The following is a 15,290-nucleotide window of genomic DNA, read 5'->3' as shown; positions in this document are numbered from 1 at the left end:
CTCACAAAACTAATCTTGGGGTATTCTCGAGTTAGATTTGCGTTTAATTTTCAATCTTACATAAAAGGCATTAATGTCCACAAATTCTGGTGGTGGGGGCAAGAAATGGGATTTCATTTCCAGTAGGTTCGTCTTGCAAATCCTGCCATTGTAACACGCATGCGTAATTTGTCGCTCTTTTAAACCACATGTAGTTAATTGCCGTGATAAACAAAAGGGAATGAATCCGAGAGGGTAAGTCGGGGTCGTTCTATTTGTATATTTTTAGTAAAGCAGGATTTGTTACATAGACCCCCTCTTTAAAAGTTTTTTTGGAAATGGTGACAATATTTGGCCGATATCTTTAATCTGTTCCTTTAAAGAATATTATCTGCTTTATACCACACATGCGTAATTTGTCCTTCTTCAACCATATGTAGTTAGTCATTTTGATAAATAGATAGTTTGGAGTTATTAAATTTGTTAAGGGTAACTGTTTAAGGGGTTTATTGCAAATATATGATGGAAGATTTGATCTAAAATGTAATTTGCACAAAAGCAATTCCGGAATATGTTGTTGCTGTAAAGAAAATATACTCCGTGAAGCATTTGTCTTGATAACTAACAATAATTTCCTTCACAAGACCACAAGTAGTTATATGGCGTACTCGGTCACCCCAATAAGGTTAACTTGCTCTGGTCGCGTGTCACGATAAGCCTTTTCACACATACGGAGACGGCATACTATGCACATAGGGTTCGATACCGGTGAACTGGACCTCTACTGACACAGCAAATTATTCCTCACTGCCAAAACTCCTCACTGCCTACGCTCTTAGTCAGCTGCTGGTCTTGCATGCAAGTCAGTACATACTAACGACCGGGTGAATACGGTGTAGAGGCTCAACCCCCTGGGGCTCTTTGAGGCCATGATCGCGTGTCCTCAAAGGGTTAAGGTCCTATTGGACCATCGGGGCATCAATGCTCTAGGTCCCGGACATTCTTTTTCATAAAATTCAAAATATTCTAAAAACTCAAACAAAATATATATTTTTTCATAATTTCTTAGTTGAAATCACTAAAAAAACTCAACCTATTGAAGAGACTAAGATAAATGGGTGGGTTTCTATTATCCACCAACCCTCCCCCACCAGACCAATCATCCACCCAAGGCGCCTAAATTACTTATATACCGTACCCCTGGAAAACGCCTTGTGGTGATCACAAGGCAATTAGGCTGTCGTCCGCAATTTCAATTATACTATATTCTGGATGACCACTTGTGGTCCTCTTGAAACCACAAGTAACACGTTGCCGCAGCGAACGACCTCATTTAGGTACGCATTTTGTTATTCACATTCATGTTACGTAATGATAAAATTAAATATAAATTAACCTGAGTGCCTTAGGTCTTGATTTCAACCAAATTTAACATGTTTTAAAATAATGGCAATTTCGGAGTATAATTGGTAATTACAGGAACACAAATGCCATTCTGAGGTGCAGTTGCCAAATTCTTAATGGTCATATTCTCAGAGTTCTTAATGTGGATATTTTTAGAGTAAATTCTTATAAAGTCAGCGTAAACGAAGACTTAAAATACTAAAAATTAGATAGGTCTACAAAAATCTGAATAGCTCATCTTTTAGTCTCGTCTGAAACGGTCCAAAACTGTTGGGGGATGAAATTCATTTTAAATGCAAATTTTGGAATTACTTTTTATATTTTATTCAAAGTAAAAAAGATAAAATATTTACATCCACGCATCACATATCATTACAAAGAAGAGAATTTATTATAAAGATCGAGAAAAATAAGCAGACGAAAACAGGTTTTATAGTATAACTCAGAAGAGGCACTCAAGTCAATTGCTCAAACTTTCGATTAACATCGTTCACTACTGAGCCCTTTTTAGAAATCAAAAAGTATTACCTCTTGAAATTTCTATCGAAAATCTAACTTTAAAGGGGTAGTCATATGAGAAATTTAAAATGTCATTTTTTAAACTTTTTGTTATATCTTCTAAAGTAGTACATATTTTTCAATGAAACTTTCCACAATTGTAGCACAACAATAAAGGATTTGAAAAATTAAAAAAAAATTCTAAAAATAGCAAAGACGGGGGTAAAATCGTCCAGGGGGTAAAAGCTATAAGAATACTGTGTCAACCTTTTAAGAAAATCTAGGAAAGCTATTCAAAATTTTTTTTCTGTGAAGGTTAGTATCATGAAAGTCTCCAGGATGAGTGGAAAATTTTGTAAAATTTCAAATCAGGGGGTCTGGAACCTAAAATTTGTACTTTTTCAGTTTAAAAGTCAAAAAATGATTTTTATTTAAAACTGCTTCATTTATCCTGAGGCTTACCATAATGGAAAACTGCCCTGAAAATTTCAAGTCGATAGCTTTTCTCAATCCTGAGAAAAAGCTGACAAGGTGCGCGAAAACCCCCTAAAACGTGTTTTGAGAAGACGATGCAGAAAGTTAAAAATTTTTCTGCGATACATTTTGACCGTTTTACAAAATTTTCCCTGCGGTTGACCTAAATGATTTGACACATTACTTTTAATGTTGAAAAGGTACTGGAAATACTAAAACAGTCCAAGTTTTTTTTAAAAAGATGTTCTTACACGTACTCCGGGAATCTCCAAGTATTTTGCGTAAACTCCGCGCCTGAAGAAGCCTGGTAACAATATAGTTAACTATCTATAAATTTAGAGATATGGATAACAAAACTCAATTAGCCAATCAGAATCACAATCTCTGTATCTCCTCTATCGTTCATTGTACAATATGGTCGACGTGCAGGGTTCTCTTAGTTTGATGGGTTATTTTTAGCTTCAACAATACCCTCAACCAATCTATAAAATAGCGGAAAAGTAATCAGTAGAAAAATACCGTACACTTCCGTTAAATATATTCATGCACCATTATATCCTTCTAATCAATCCTATATATACACCCCTGTATCGATGACCCGATAAAATCTTCCCGGTGGATAAAAAAGTGAACAAATTGCCAAGTAAAAGTCTCCTTTAATTTTTATTCACCTACTGCTATAACATAATCGATGCAAAAGTTATCAAATCTGGTGTTTTAAAATACCCACTGGGTCATTGAAACTGAGGACGTATGTTGTTAGAAACCTTGGGTTTTCTAGCAAATCCAGGCACTGCTTTGGTTCTAATAATTGTTCTTATTTTTGGCATATTTTGAGCCTCCTTATTCTCATGAGATTGTTCTTATTAAAAGAAGACTGTAATAAGATAAAGCACAATTCAAAAAAAAAGCAAATTATTCGAGAAATTTCGTTCTTACCGTGTTTATTCTTAACAAATTGTAATGTAGAAGAAGAATCCGCTGATGGGTTGCATCAGGATCCTTAACCATTCATTGTTGTCGTTGTCATCAACTAGAAACAAAGAGTAAAATCGACAAAAATTGACAAAAATCGAGAAACACACTAATGCATTCAGTCAATCTAATCGAGTAAATAAATCGAGGAAAACTACGAATGACATAGTCGATTCAGGAAAAAGTCAAAGGTAAAATTCCGAATTAAATCGATAAAATCGAGTAAAATCGAATTATAATACTTACACACTTACCAAATATAATTGAGTAAACACGAATGACATAAGATCGAGTTAACACAATATCAATGAAGAAAAGAGGTTATCCATACATCGAGCTCAGTTAAACTTCATCTGCTTCGACATTCTGAAAACAACTCTCTTTTATCAGCCTCCATTGATCTTTATGTGAAACTTAATCATCAATCGCATGTGAAAGTGAAGAGTAGTAAATTCCGAATAAAATCGAGAAAATCGAGTTAAATCGAACAAAAACACTTACGCAGTTACCAAATATAATCGAGTTAATAAATCAAGGAAGACTACGAATGACATAAGATCGAGTTAACACAATATCAATGAAGAAAAGAGGTTATCCATACATCGAGCTCAGTTAAACTTCATTTGCTTCGACATTCTGAAAACAACTCTCTTTTATCAGCCTCCATTGATCTTTATGTGAAACTTAATCATCAATCGCACGTGAAAGTGAAGAGTAGTAAATTCCGAATAAAATCGAGAAAATCGAGTTAAATCGAACGAAAACACTTACGCAGTTACCAAATATAATCGAGTTAATAAATCAAGGAAGACTACGATTGACATAAGATCGAGTTAACACAATATCAATGAAGAAAAGAGGTTATCCATACATCGAGCTCAGTTAAACTTCATTTGCTTCGACATTCTGAAAACAGCTCTCTTTTATCAGCCCCCATTGATCTTCATGTGAGACTTAATCGTCAATCGCATCAGAATGTCAAAGGTAATAAAATTGCGAATAAAATCGAGAAAATCGAGTAAAGGCGAAGAAAAAATTTACAACCCAAAAAATATAATCGAGGAAATAAATCGAGGAGGACTGCGATTGGCATAAGATCGAGTTAACACAATATCAATGAAGAAAAGAGGTTATCCATACATCGAGCTCAGTTAAATTTCATTTGTTTCGACATTCTGAAAACAATTCTCTTTTATCAGCCTCCATTGTTCTTTATGTGAAACTTAATCGTCAATCGCATCAGAAAGTGAAGAGTAGTAAATTCCGAATAAAATCGATAAAATCGAGTAAAATCGAACAAAAATACTTACACACTTACCAAATATAATCGAGTAAATAAATCAAGGAAGACTACGATTGACATAAAATCGAGTTAACACAATATCAATGAAGAAAAGTGGTTATCCATACATCGAGCTCAGTTAAACTTCATTTGCTCCGACATTCTGAAAACAACTCTCTTTTATCAGCCTCCATTGATCTTTATGTGAAACTTAATCATCAATCGCATGTGAAAGTCGAAAGAAGTAAAATTGCGAATAAAATCGGCAAAAATCGAGTAAATTCGAATAAAGATACACTTACACACTTATCAAATATAATCGAGTAAAGAAATCGAGGAAAGCTATGACTGACATAAGACCGAGTTAATACATTATCAATGAAGAAAAGAGGTTATCCATACATCGAGCTCAGTTAAACTTCATTTGCTTCGACATTCTGAAAACAACTCTCTTTTATCAGTCTCCATTGATCTTTATGTGAAACTTAATCGTCAATCGCATGTGATAGTAAAATATAGCAAAATTCCGAGTAAAATCGACCCAAACCTGAAGCATAAAATGGCGTTTGAGCCTTACTGGGTATAATTGGTAATTGGCAGTTAAAGATCTTCTAAAAAAGGAGCTTGTCTAGGTTCTGTTCCTGAATTCCCGGATGGTGGTTTTCGTAAAAGCATATTTATCATTATTTTGGCCAATTTCATCATGAATTACAACATTTTTTTTTAATGGTATAAAAAAACGTGTAAAAATTATGTCTATGAAAAATACCCTCTCAGTTACATCAATATGCCTTCTTACCTGTCTTTAAAAATATAAATAAAAGTAATCACGGAAAAGGACGCGAAAAAAAAAGACATAAGTGTGAGAACAGAGTAATCAAACTCGTTAGAAAAAGTACCATTAGAAGTCATGAAAAATCAACCGGAATAAATGCAATCGAAATTCCAGAGAACTTCATAATTCCCCAAACAACATTACATTACTATGTCAAACTCCCATCACATAAATTTTACAATTACGTCAGAGTAGACTACACTCGCCACCGAAGAGGTTTATTTGGAAAGGGTAATTATATTTTATTGTTCGCTTCTTTTTTAAAGATTGGCCGGGTTGGAAAAGTATGAATTTCTTTGTACATATTTTACCTACCCCAAATATTTAGGAGGCTGAGTTTTAAACGAATCGTCAAGTTGAAACGAACGATAAATGTATCAAGGTCTGTTTTATTTACCCCCTGGTGACTTAACAAAAGAGACTTAACTCGATGTTACAATCCAATTATTGAAATTTTGTCTCGGCCTTTTTATAATGAGCGAGACATATGTTCTCTGATTTCGCAATTTTCATATTGACATTTTCGAGACATTTTGATGTAACTGCCTCTGGATTTTTAAAAGAATACTTCATCTCCGGTGAATTTCAAAAAAAGCCACCGGGTCACTGAGACAGGTGTGTAATCTTCGCTCTCTGATACACCCCTGTGTCACAGACCCAGTGAACCCCCCACCCCGGTGGAAAAATTGGCCAAAGAATTGTCCCCGGTGGAAAAAATATCCTACAATTTCAACCCCACTGCGAAATTGCTCTATGATTTTATCCCCATTGAAAACTGAATGTAAAAAAATTGCACTCCAAAACCATCCCCACTGGAATTGTCGAGCTGGAAACAATAGATTTTCTATCCTTATTGGCATTTTGATAGAAATTTTCATCCCCACTGAGGGAAAAACTCTACCGGGGCACTGAGACAGGCGTGTTCTGATAATCCGAGCCAACCATAAAGAAAACTTTGACCGACAATTTTTCAAAAAAGAGCATTTTAAGGATTTGCGGACTCTAAAACACCCGATCTTTTAAGAAAAAAAAGAAAACATGGTGAAAATAGGGACATGTTAAGATCATTTTAGGCTTAAAACTCAAAAGATTAAAAATTTAAGTTAAAATCAATATTCGCAATTCTTTTCGCTTGTGTAAGCATTTTCACCACCAAACATCCTCTTCTTTTTGCAAAAGCTTTTTGCCGATTTGTTCGATCTTTTTATTTTCTACTCAAATCCTATGATGTAAACAATTAGTAATTTGAATCATGCACCATGAAATCGTTTTTACGACTTTTATTCAAATTATTCTAAATGCGCGATTCTGATTGGTTGTCACTTATTTTCTCAAATAATGCAATTTTTCTCAATTAACCCTTTAAGTGCCGATGTCGTATATATACGACATGGGCTATATAGGAGGGCGAAGCCCTCCTGTAATGCCCAGTTTGAGTTAGAAATCGTTATTTTTGGTCGAACTCGTAGGAATTAGATTGGGCGGCGCCGAAGGCGCCCAAAAGAAAGAAGAGACTCTAAGCTATCCAACGAGCTATATACCAGCTTCTAATTCCTTCTAGATCAGGAGATATAAGCCCTTAAAGTTTGAACTAGCGATTTTTTAAAAAAAACTTAGAAAAAAGGACCCTGGCACTCAAAGGGTTAACAAAATGACCAAATGAAATAATAGATCTTATCGGAGTTTTTGTTTTTTCTAAAAAAGCGATGCATCGTGGGATTGTTTCTCAGGAGTTTTACAATAAAAATCTCTTAGGAGTTCCTCGAGGGAATTCTATTGTAATACTCCCGAAACAGTCCCACAATGCATCACTTTTTTAGAAAAATCAAAAACTCTGATAAGATCTATTACGAAAGCGCTCTATAGTTTTTGATAATGTTAAATTGATTAGGAGATGCATATTTTGCGTGTCTGCCTGGGTTTTCACAGTTTCCAAGTTTCTTCAACAAGTGTTCGCTGACAGAAACAAACAAACTTTATCAGATATCAGATGGTTCGATAGTTCTCATTCGCTCTGACATGCACTTGCGCTTACTTTGAGAATCCCGGCACTTTTGTCACAACAGTAGAGCTGCACTAGAAAGCCAACTTAATGACTCAAACCACATATTTATAAAGCCCAAAAGGCTAGATGCCGTGCTTTGGCTTTGCAAGGGCGGCCTCGTTCATTCGCAATGGACTTGCGTCGCAAGGGCTCAGTGGATCAAAAAAAGTCATATTTATATTACATGAGGCGGTTCTGAGTTCATCCTTATAATTCACTCCGGTCGGACATCTCCTTCTTTTATCAAAGTACTCATAGGTATAGAAAATATATTGTCTAGAAAGACCTGTTGGATAGTTGTGGAGTGAAATGTTCTTATTCATAAATGGGGACAAAAACATAAGGAATTTTGCCAATGGTGTTAAAAAGTCTCCCGTTTGCAGGAGTGCTAAAACCGTTCGACCAGCAATTCTACTTTCAACCTTGCTTTTGATGGGAGCATTAGCTGAACTGACAACATAATTTTTCCAAATTATTATCACAGTAGGAAGTCTGCTTCAATAAAGATTACATACCGCATATATTGGTTTACTGTACCTGCAGCATGCGGTGCATGGTAGAAAATGTGGAAAGAATGGGAAAACAGAATTCCTTTTGACTTTTGATTTAATTTTTATGGTCTTTTGATAAAGATGGACATTTTTAAATCACGTGATCAATAGACCTTTTCATAAATTTCGTCACGAACATCACTTGCCTCGTTTTGAAATTATTGCCATGGTGATTAACTCCCAGCAGATTTTATTACAGCTACTTTTTCAATTCATAAAAAAATAATTTAATGTCTCAAGGGATGTGATCACCATGGATTTTTTTAAATTGTTTGAATACGATACAAGTGATGTTCGTGACGTAATTTATAAAAAGGTATATTGAGCAAAACAAATTCACCAAAATACAGGGTGTCCCTAATTAAAGTATCGAGTTTGAAAATGCGATTGAGTAGAAAAGTTTGTGTGTGTTATCGCTAAAATATAAGAACGTTCTCCATCACACAGGCTTATTACAAAAGGTAGTTACAACGTATAAATTAATCGTAATGACAAAGAAAAAAGAGGGAGAGCTTAAAATACAATTTTGTGAACACGCACATAAAACTTTCTACTCATAGTTGTGTTTCGACTCGATACTTTAATTAGGGACACCCTGTAGTACTAAAACTAATCTTTTTGGCTGGAAGTGGATAATATCTTCTATCAAAGTAAAATAATATTTAAGTTTAGGTAGTACACTAAAGGGCTCCAAAGGGTCCAATATTTCAAATAGTAAAAATAACCCGAAACAGTAAAGACTTGGGGACACGAGAAGTTTTTTTCGCGTTGGTGCAATGCAACATGCTCCATCTCACCAACCTGAAACGCTTTTTCGTGTCTCCACCCCATTTTTCTTTCAATAACCTTTGTGCTTCTCTCACTTTTGTCCCAGGGACAAAATCAGCGTACTAAATTTCGTGTCTTTAGGGTATTTCGCTCACTTTTTGTCCCGTGAAACAAAAAAAGAAACCACGAGACACGCACTTTTTTCTAGAAGATGATGAGTGAACTAATGGACTGGGTGCCAATAATACTTACTTTATGAATTGGGCGAGCAATAAAGATTTAATTACTTTAAACTTTTTTCTACTAATTAAGAAAGAAGATTTGACCATATAAGTTGGAGGTATTAATTATATGTGGTTTTCACGATTCATCAAAAGGAAAGAATGCATGTTGCGTTAGTTGATTGTTCTATTTAACAATAGATCAACTCTCTCTAATTCGAACTAAAATATTGATCCCCTAAGCTAAAAAATAGTATAGAATACTTCGCGTAACTCGAATCTTTCTCTAATTCGAAGAAAATTCTTCGACCCTTGAATATCGAATCACAGAAATCAACTGTACTAAAATATTGATTATTATAACCAATTAAAGAGAGTATTATTGATGCAACCCTGTCATTACCCTTTAATTACATAAATCTTTGATTACATGCTCCTATAAATCTTAATCAAAAATTATAAATTATAAAAATGTGCAAGTTTGTTCATTTGCCACAATATTTGCTTCAAGTAAGTTAAATCAAGAATTATATATAAAAATAATTATAATAGATACGATAGCTAGCTATCATCGGAGGGAGTGGCCGGCGGAGGTTGCGAGAGGGAATAGAGGGAGGTCCGCACTGCAGCTTGACAAGAAGATCCCAGTTGTCAAACTTCAAATCAATTGCTAGGTGGACAGACTCTTATCAAATTTTAATAAAACATATAAAATATAAAACATATCCAAAACTGGTGGATTTTAGCACACGTCGACCAAAATGGTCAGAAGCAGTCGAAATATCTGTAAAATAAATCACTTTGTGTAATTATTCGTAATTATTTGGGCCTACTTCTTCTCCTGAATTTGAGAAGTTTACCATAAAAATACAATTTCCTAGTGAAAACCAAAAACAAAAGAAAAACATAAAAAATAACGCTCTAAGCTAGCATAAAACCGTTAAGCTGTCTAGCAATCAAGGCTTCCCTGGTAGGGTTATGCTTATGTATATATTTTTTCAATTTCAAATCAAAAGACATTGAATTGATGCTCTTGATGGTACTTTGTGCATCTTTGACATAAATTCAAAACACAAGTTTCGCAATGGTTTGAAGCAGGAGACTCGGCGACACAATCTTGACAAAAAGGGCCTTTCTTTGCAGCATTTTTCACTTTTTCGATAATATTTTGTGCAATATAATTGGTAGATAGCTCAGCTGCACCATTAGGGACCTATAACATAGATAAGTAATCTATCAGTCAATAATAGAGACTAGTTTATTTTCCGATACTCGGAGTTTCGTGCAGGAGCTAGGGGATAGTGCAGTTTCAGGCAGTCTTCAGTCAGATTAAAAAAAAAAAAAAAAAAATTACAAAAACGATAATAGATAAGTAATCTATATACATCTATAAACAGTTAAGCGACGCAGCAAGCTTGAGAGGAGACTTATCAAAATTGCAAAGTTACAGTCGTAGTAAGAGTACTGATCCTTAGTGATTCATACTAATTGTCCTGTCAAGCAATCTTCTTAATTAGTCTATTTAAATCTATTGGTTGTTATCTCAATCGCTTAAACATAGAGCTAAAAAAAACACTGACGACACCTTCTATGTGCACATCTTTTATAATTATATCATCTGTTTTATGTCAATCTATAGGCGAATGGCTCAATTCAAACGCAGGAACAGCTAGAAATTGTTTGCGCTCCACCGCATAGATTCCCTCAACGGGAATATAGTCTTGGGTAGAATAAGCTTTTGTGCTGCTTTCGTTTGAAGAAATCGCTTGAAAATGAGAATTTCCTGTGAATTTATTACCTCTAAGAGGCCCCCCCAGCGGCACCCCTAATCACGCCATTACGCAAAAAAACTTTCTCCATCACGCATTAAGAAAATCGCTAAAATTTGTCATCACGCAAAAAATTGCAAAACATAGCCCAACTCACGCATCACGCCTCAAATTTTTGCCCTATCACGCCAAAAAAAAATCTCTAATCACGCCATCACGCAAGAAAAAAGTCCCAATCACGCCATCACGCAAACCACTGGGGGGCCTCCTCTAAAACTGTACTGTTTAAGGATGATTGATAGGTGTGTTCTGACTGTACCGTATCGATCACAAACACCAGTGATGTTCTCTGATTGATCTCATAGAAGCAGTAAAAGTAATATTCAGTAAGATCAGTAAAATATTGAAACAAACCTTGGTTTCTTCTCGACATTCAGGGCATTTAACAGTTCTACTCTGAATCAGTTTGTCGATGCATCCCTCACATAAAGTGTGCATACAATTCAAAAGCTTTGGTTTTACAAATTGATCCAAACAAACGCAACATTCCAACCCTTGTCCAACTTCCACACCAGCCATTCTGGTGACAGCTCAGGATTATTTATTGGAAGCAGCTGATAGTATTAAGTTATTTACTTTTTCATTTTATACTTTCGTATTTTCCACTTTTTATCTAAAAGAATAATAAAAGACGAATACTTTTCATTAACTATTATCAATGGACACTTACATTTTAGAATTTGCGAGAAAAAGTGACAATTTTGCAGAGTTTTTCAACGCAAATTTCACAAAATGTGTAAAGCAAATATTCATTAAATTCTTGACAGCATTGAAACAATGACTCAATACCGGTAGGGTTATAATAATAAGGGTTGATACGACCATAAAAGTAACTTTGTAACTCTCATATGCATCTCTCAAATTCATTAATCTTTTGGTACCCCAAAAAAAACAACAAAATCAATGAAACAATAATGAATAGTAATAAGCATATAGTTAATTTCAGTGTAATTGTAAGATTTTCGTTACTGAAAAATAAAATTTAAAGTTTATAAAAATTAATTGTTTATAAGCAAATTTTTGTCCGAAAATTATTGTATTTCAAATGCCACAATTAAAAAAAGACGCTTGAAAAATATATTCATAGGCCATCTGTGCTAAATAAATCTCATGTCATAGAAAAATTCAAAAAATTCATGTTTATAACCTAGTAACTTTGATAGGAAAAAATTTCATTCATATTTTACCTTAAAAATGTATGATTTTTATCCTCCTATAATTCTACAGGATTGGCGAAGCATAAATTTACAGTTTTTAAGATTATTTCGGATTGGTGTAAATAAAATAATGGTAGAATATCAATCGTGCCAATAAAAACAGGATAAAAAAACAACAACAAATATTTATAAAATATACGATATCAAAATGCTATAAAACAAAAATTATTCAAAATATAAGTGATATATGATTATGTATGTATCATTGTTTTAGTTATTTTGTTTATAATTATCATCCAATACTGGTTACACAAAATATTATGATAATGAAAAGGTTCCTATTTGCTCAGATATCATTATCAATGCATCCCTTCTAGGATTGAGTGAATGCTTTTCGAAGCCCATATCAAAGCCCAGCGAACTTCCTGAGAGCGCATTTTTATGATACAGTGTTAACATTGCCTTACTCTTGAGGATCAGAAGAGGTGGGTTCGTTGATTTTCCTTTCAGTTGCAAATATAAAGGTAGAGGTGTAGAAGATACAATAAACGTACCATTCAAACTGTATTCCTTGCAGATTTCATCCAATTGTTTTGTGAGATCACATATGATATCTAGATCATCACAATTTTCATTCAGGATAGATTCAACGTATTGTACAGATTGGGAAACTTTGCTGGTTGCTGTTGAAAATCTGTCAAATTTAAGCTTCTCCTTTTCGTCTGCTTTAATTGTTGGAAGCTGTTTCACCAGTTCTTCTTCCTTCTTGGCAAGAACAACTCTTATTTCATCAAAAGCTTGTTTGATCATATTAGCATTGTTTTCCTCTTCTGCAGCAACTTTTTGGTGAATTTCTTTGACTTTTCCAAGGCATTGAACCATTGTTAACTCACTCTCACTCATCTTCTTGAGCTTTTGATTTAATTCTTCTTTGGCTGTGTCGATAGCTTCCGACACCAATGTAATATCATGATTTTTATGTTGTGCACTTATCATACAACAATCATTACATACGACAACCTTGCATTGCTTACAAAAATATTTCAACAGCTCATTATGTTTCGGACAGTAACGCTTCGGACTAGAAATTTTTTTCGTGACATTTTGTATGTCAATAATTTTATGACCAACAAAGCGAACACAACTCTGATGATATTCAGTGCATTTTTTACATAAACTCAAAACACAAGTTTCGCAATGGTTTGAAGCAGGAGACTCGGCGACACAATCTTGACAGAATGGGCCTTTCTTTGCAGCATTTTCACTTTTTCGATAATATTTTGTGCAATATAATTGGTAGATAGCTCAGCTGCACCATTAGGGACCTATAACATATATAAGTAATCTATATACATCTATAAACAGTTAAGCGACGCGGCAAGCTTGAGAGGAGACTTATAAAAATTGCAAAGTTACAGTAGTAGTAAGAGTACTGATCCTTAGTGATTTATACTAATTGTCCTGTCTAGAAGCAATTTTCTTAATTAGTCTATTTAAATCTATTGGTTGTTATTTCAATCGCTTAAACATAGAGCTCAAAAAAACACTGACGACACCTTCTATGTGCACATCTTTTATAATTTTTATATCATCATTTTGATGTCAATCTATAAGCGAATGGCTCAATTCAAACGCAGGAACAGCTAGAAATTGTTTGCGCTCCACCGCAAAGATTCCCTCAGCGAGAATAAAGTTTTTGCTAGAATAAGCTTCTGTGCTGCTTTCGTTTGAAGATATCGCTTGAAAATGCAAAGTGTTGAAAAAGAATAATTTTCTGTAAATTTATTACCAGTCCCTAATGACCTTGCTGTTTAAGGTTGATAGGTGTATTATTCTGACTGCACTGTATCGATCACAGACACCAGTGATGTTTTATGATTGATCTTAGAGAAGCGGTAAAAGCAGTTAAAAGTAATATTCAGTAAGATCAGTAAAATATTGAAACAAACCTTGGTTTCTTCTCGACATTCAGGGCATTTCACAGTTCCACTCTGAATCAGTTTGTCGATACATCCCTCACATAAAGTGTGCATACAATCCAAAAGCTTTGGTTTTACAAATTGATCCAAACAAACGCAACATTCCAACTCTTGTCCAACTTCCACACCAGCCATTCTAGTGACAGTTCAGGATTATTTATTGGAAGCAGCTGATAGTATTATGTTATTTACTTTTTCATTTTATAGTTTCGTATTTTCCACTTTTTATCTAAAAGAATAATAAAAGACGAATACTTTTAATTAACTATTATCAATGGACACTTACATTTTAGAATTTGCGAGAAAAAGTGACAATTTTGCAGAGTTTTTCAACGTAAATTTCACAAAATGTGTAAAGCAAATATTCATTAAATTCTTGACAGCATTGAAACAATGACTCAATACCGGTAGGGTTATAATAATAAGGGTTGATACGACCATAAAAGTAACTTTGTAACTCTCATGCATCTTTCAAATTCATTAATCTTTTGAAACCCCAAACAAAACAACAAAACAATGAAATAATAATAAACAAGTACTGAGCATAGTTATTTTCAGTTTAATTGTAAGATTTTCGTTATTAAAAAATTAAATTTAAAGTTTATAAAAATTAATTGTTCATAAGAAAATTGTTGTCCGAAAATTATTGTACTTCAAATGCCAGAATTAAAAAAAGACGCTTGAAAAATATATCCATAGGCCGCCTGTGCTAAATAAATCTCATGTTATAGAAAAATTCAAAAAATTCATGTTTATAACCTAGTAACTTTGATAGGAAAAATTTTCCCTTAAAAATTTATGTTTTTCTTATAATTCTACAGGATTGGCGAAGCATACATTTACAGTTTATAAGATTAGTTTGGATTGGTGTAAATAAAATGATGATAGAATATGAATTGTGGTAATAAAAACAGGATAAAAAAAACAACAACAAATTGCTAATACGCTTTTTTTTTTTGCAAAAATTCAGAAAAAACTAATTATGAAATCTCGAGAAAATGCCAAAAAAAAACAGTTTTCCAGCATTTTCGGCCGGAAAAGTATGTTTATTGAAAATCGGGCTCTGTCACATTTTAGATATTGCCATTTTGCATCAGTGTCCACAATTTCATGAAAAAATATAAAGTACAGCTCGAGAAATTCAAGAAAACCTATTTTTCCTATGCCCTTCATCTATTCCGTAGATTTTTAGAAAGTTCAGGCTTCAAAATTCAGTTTTTTTGACAATTAAAATATGGTTGATATTAATAATGTTTTTATGTGAAAAAAAACAAGGAAAATTTAAGGAAAACAT

General features: G+C 33.8%; 1 pseudogene; it reads right to left on the bottom strand.

Moving 5' to 3' along the window:
• Positions 1-12,220: 12,220 nt before the first annotated feature.
• On the bottom strand, positions 12,221-14,221 carry LOC136816569 (E3 ubiquitin-protein ligase TRIM56-like; annotated as a pseudogene).
• Between the last annotated feature and the right edge of the window lie 1,069 nt (positions 14,222-15,290).

This window comes from Clytia hemisphaerica, unplaced genomic scaffold (genome assembly GCF_902728285.1).
Source record: "Clytia hemisphaerica strain Z4C2 unplaced genomic scaffold, Clytia hemisphaerica genome assembly, whole genome shotgun sequence".
Taxonomy (NCBI): domain Eukaryota; kingdom Metazoa; phylum Cnidaria; class Hydrozoa; order Leptothecata; family Clytiidae; genus Clytia; species Clytia hemisphaerica.
Note: the sequence above shows the minus strand (reverse complement) of the source record. Positions and strands in the feature narration are given on the sequence as shown.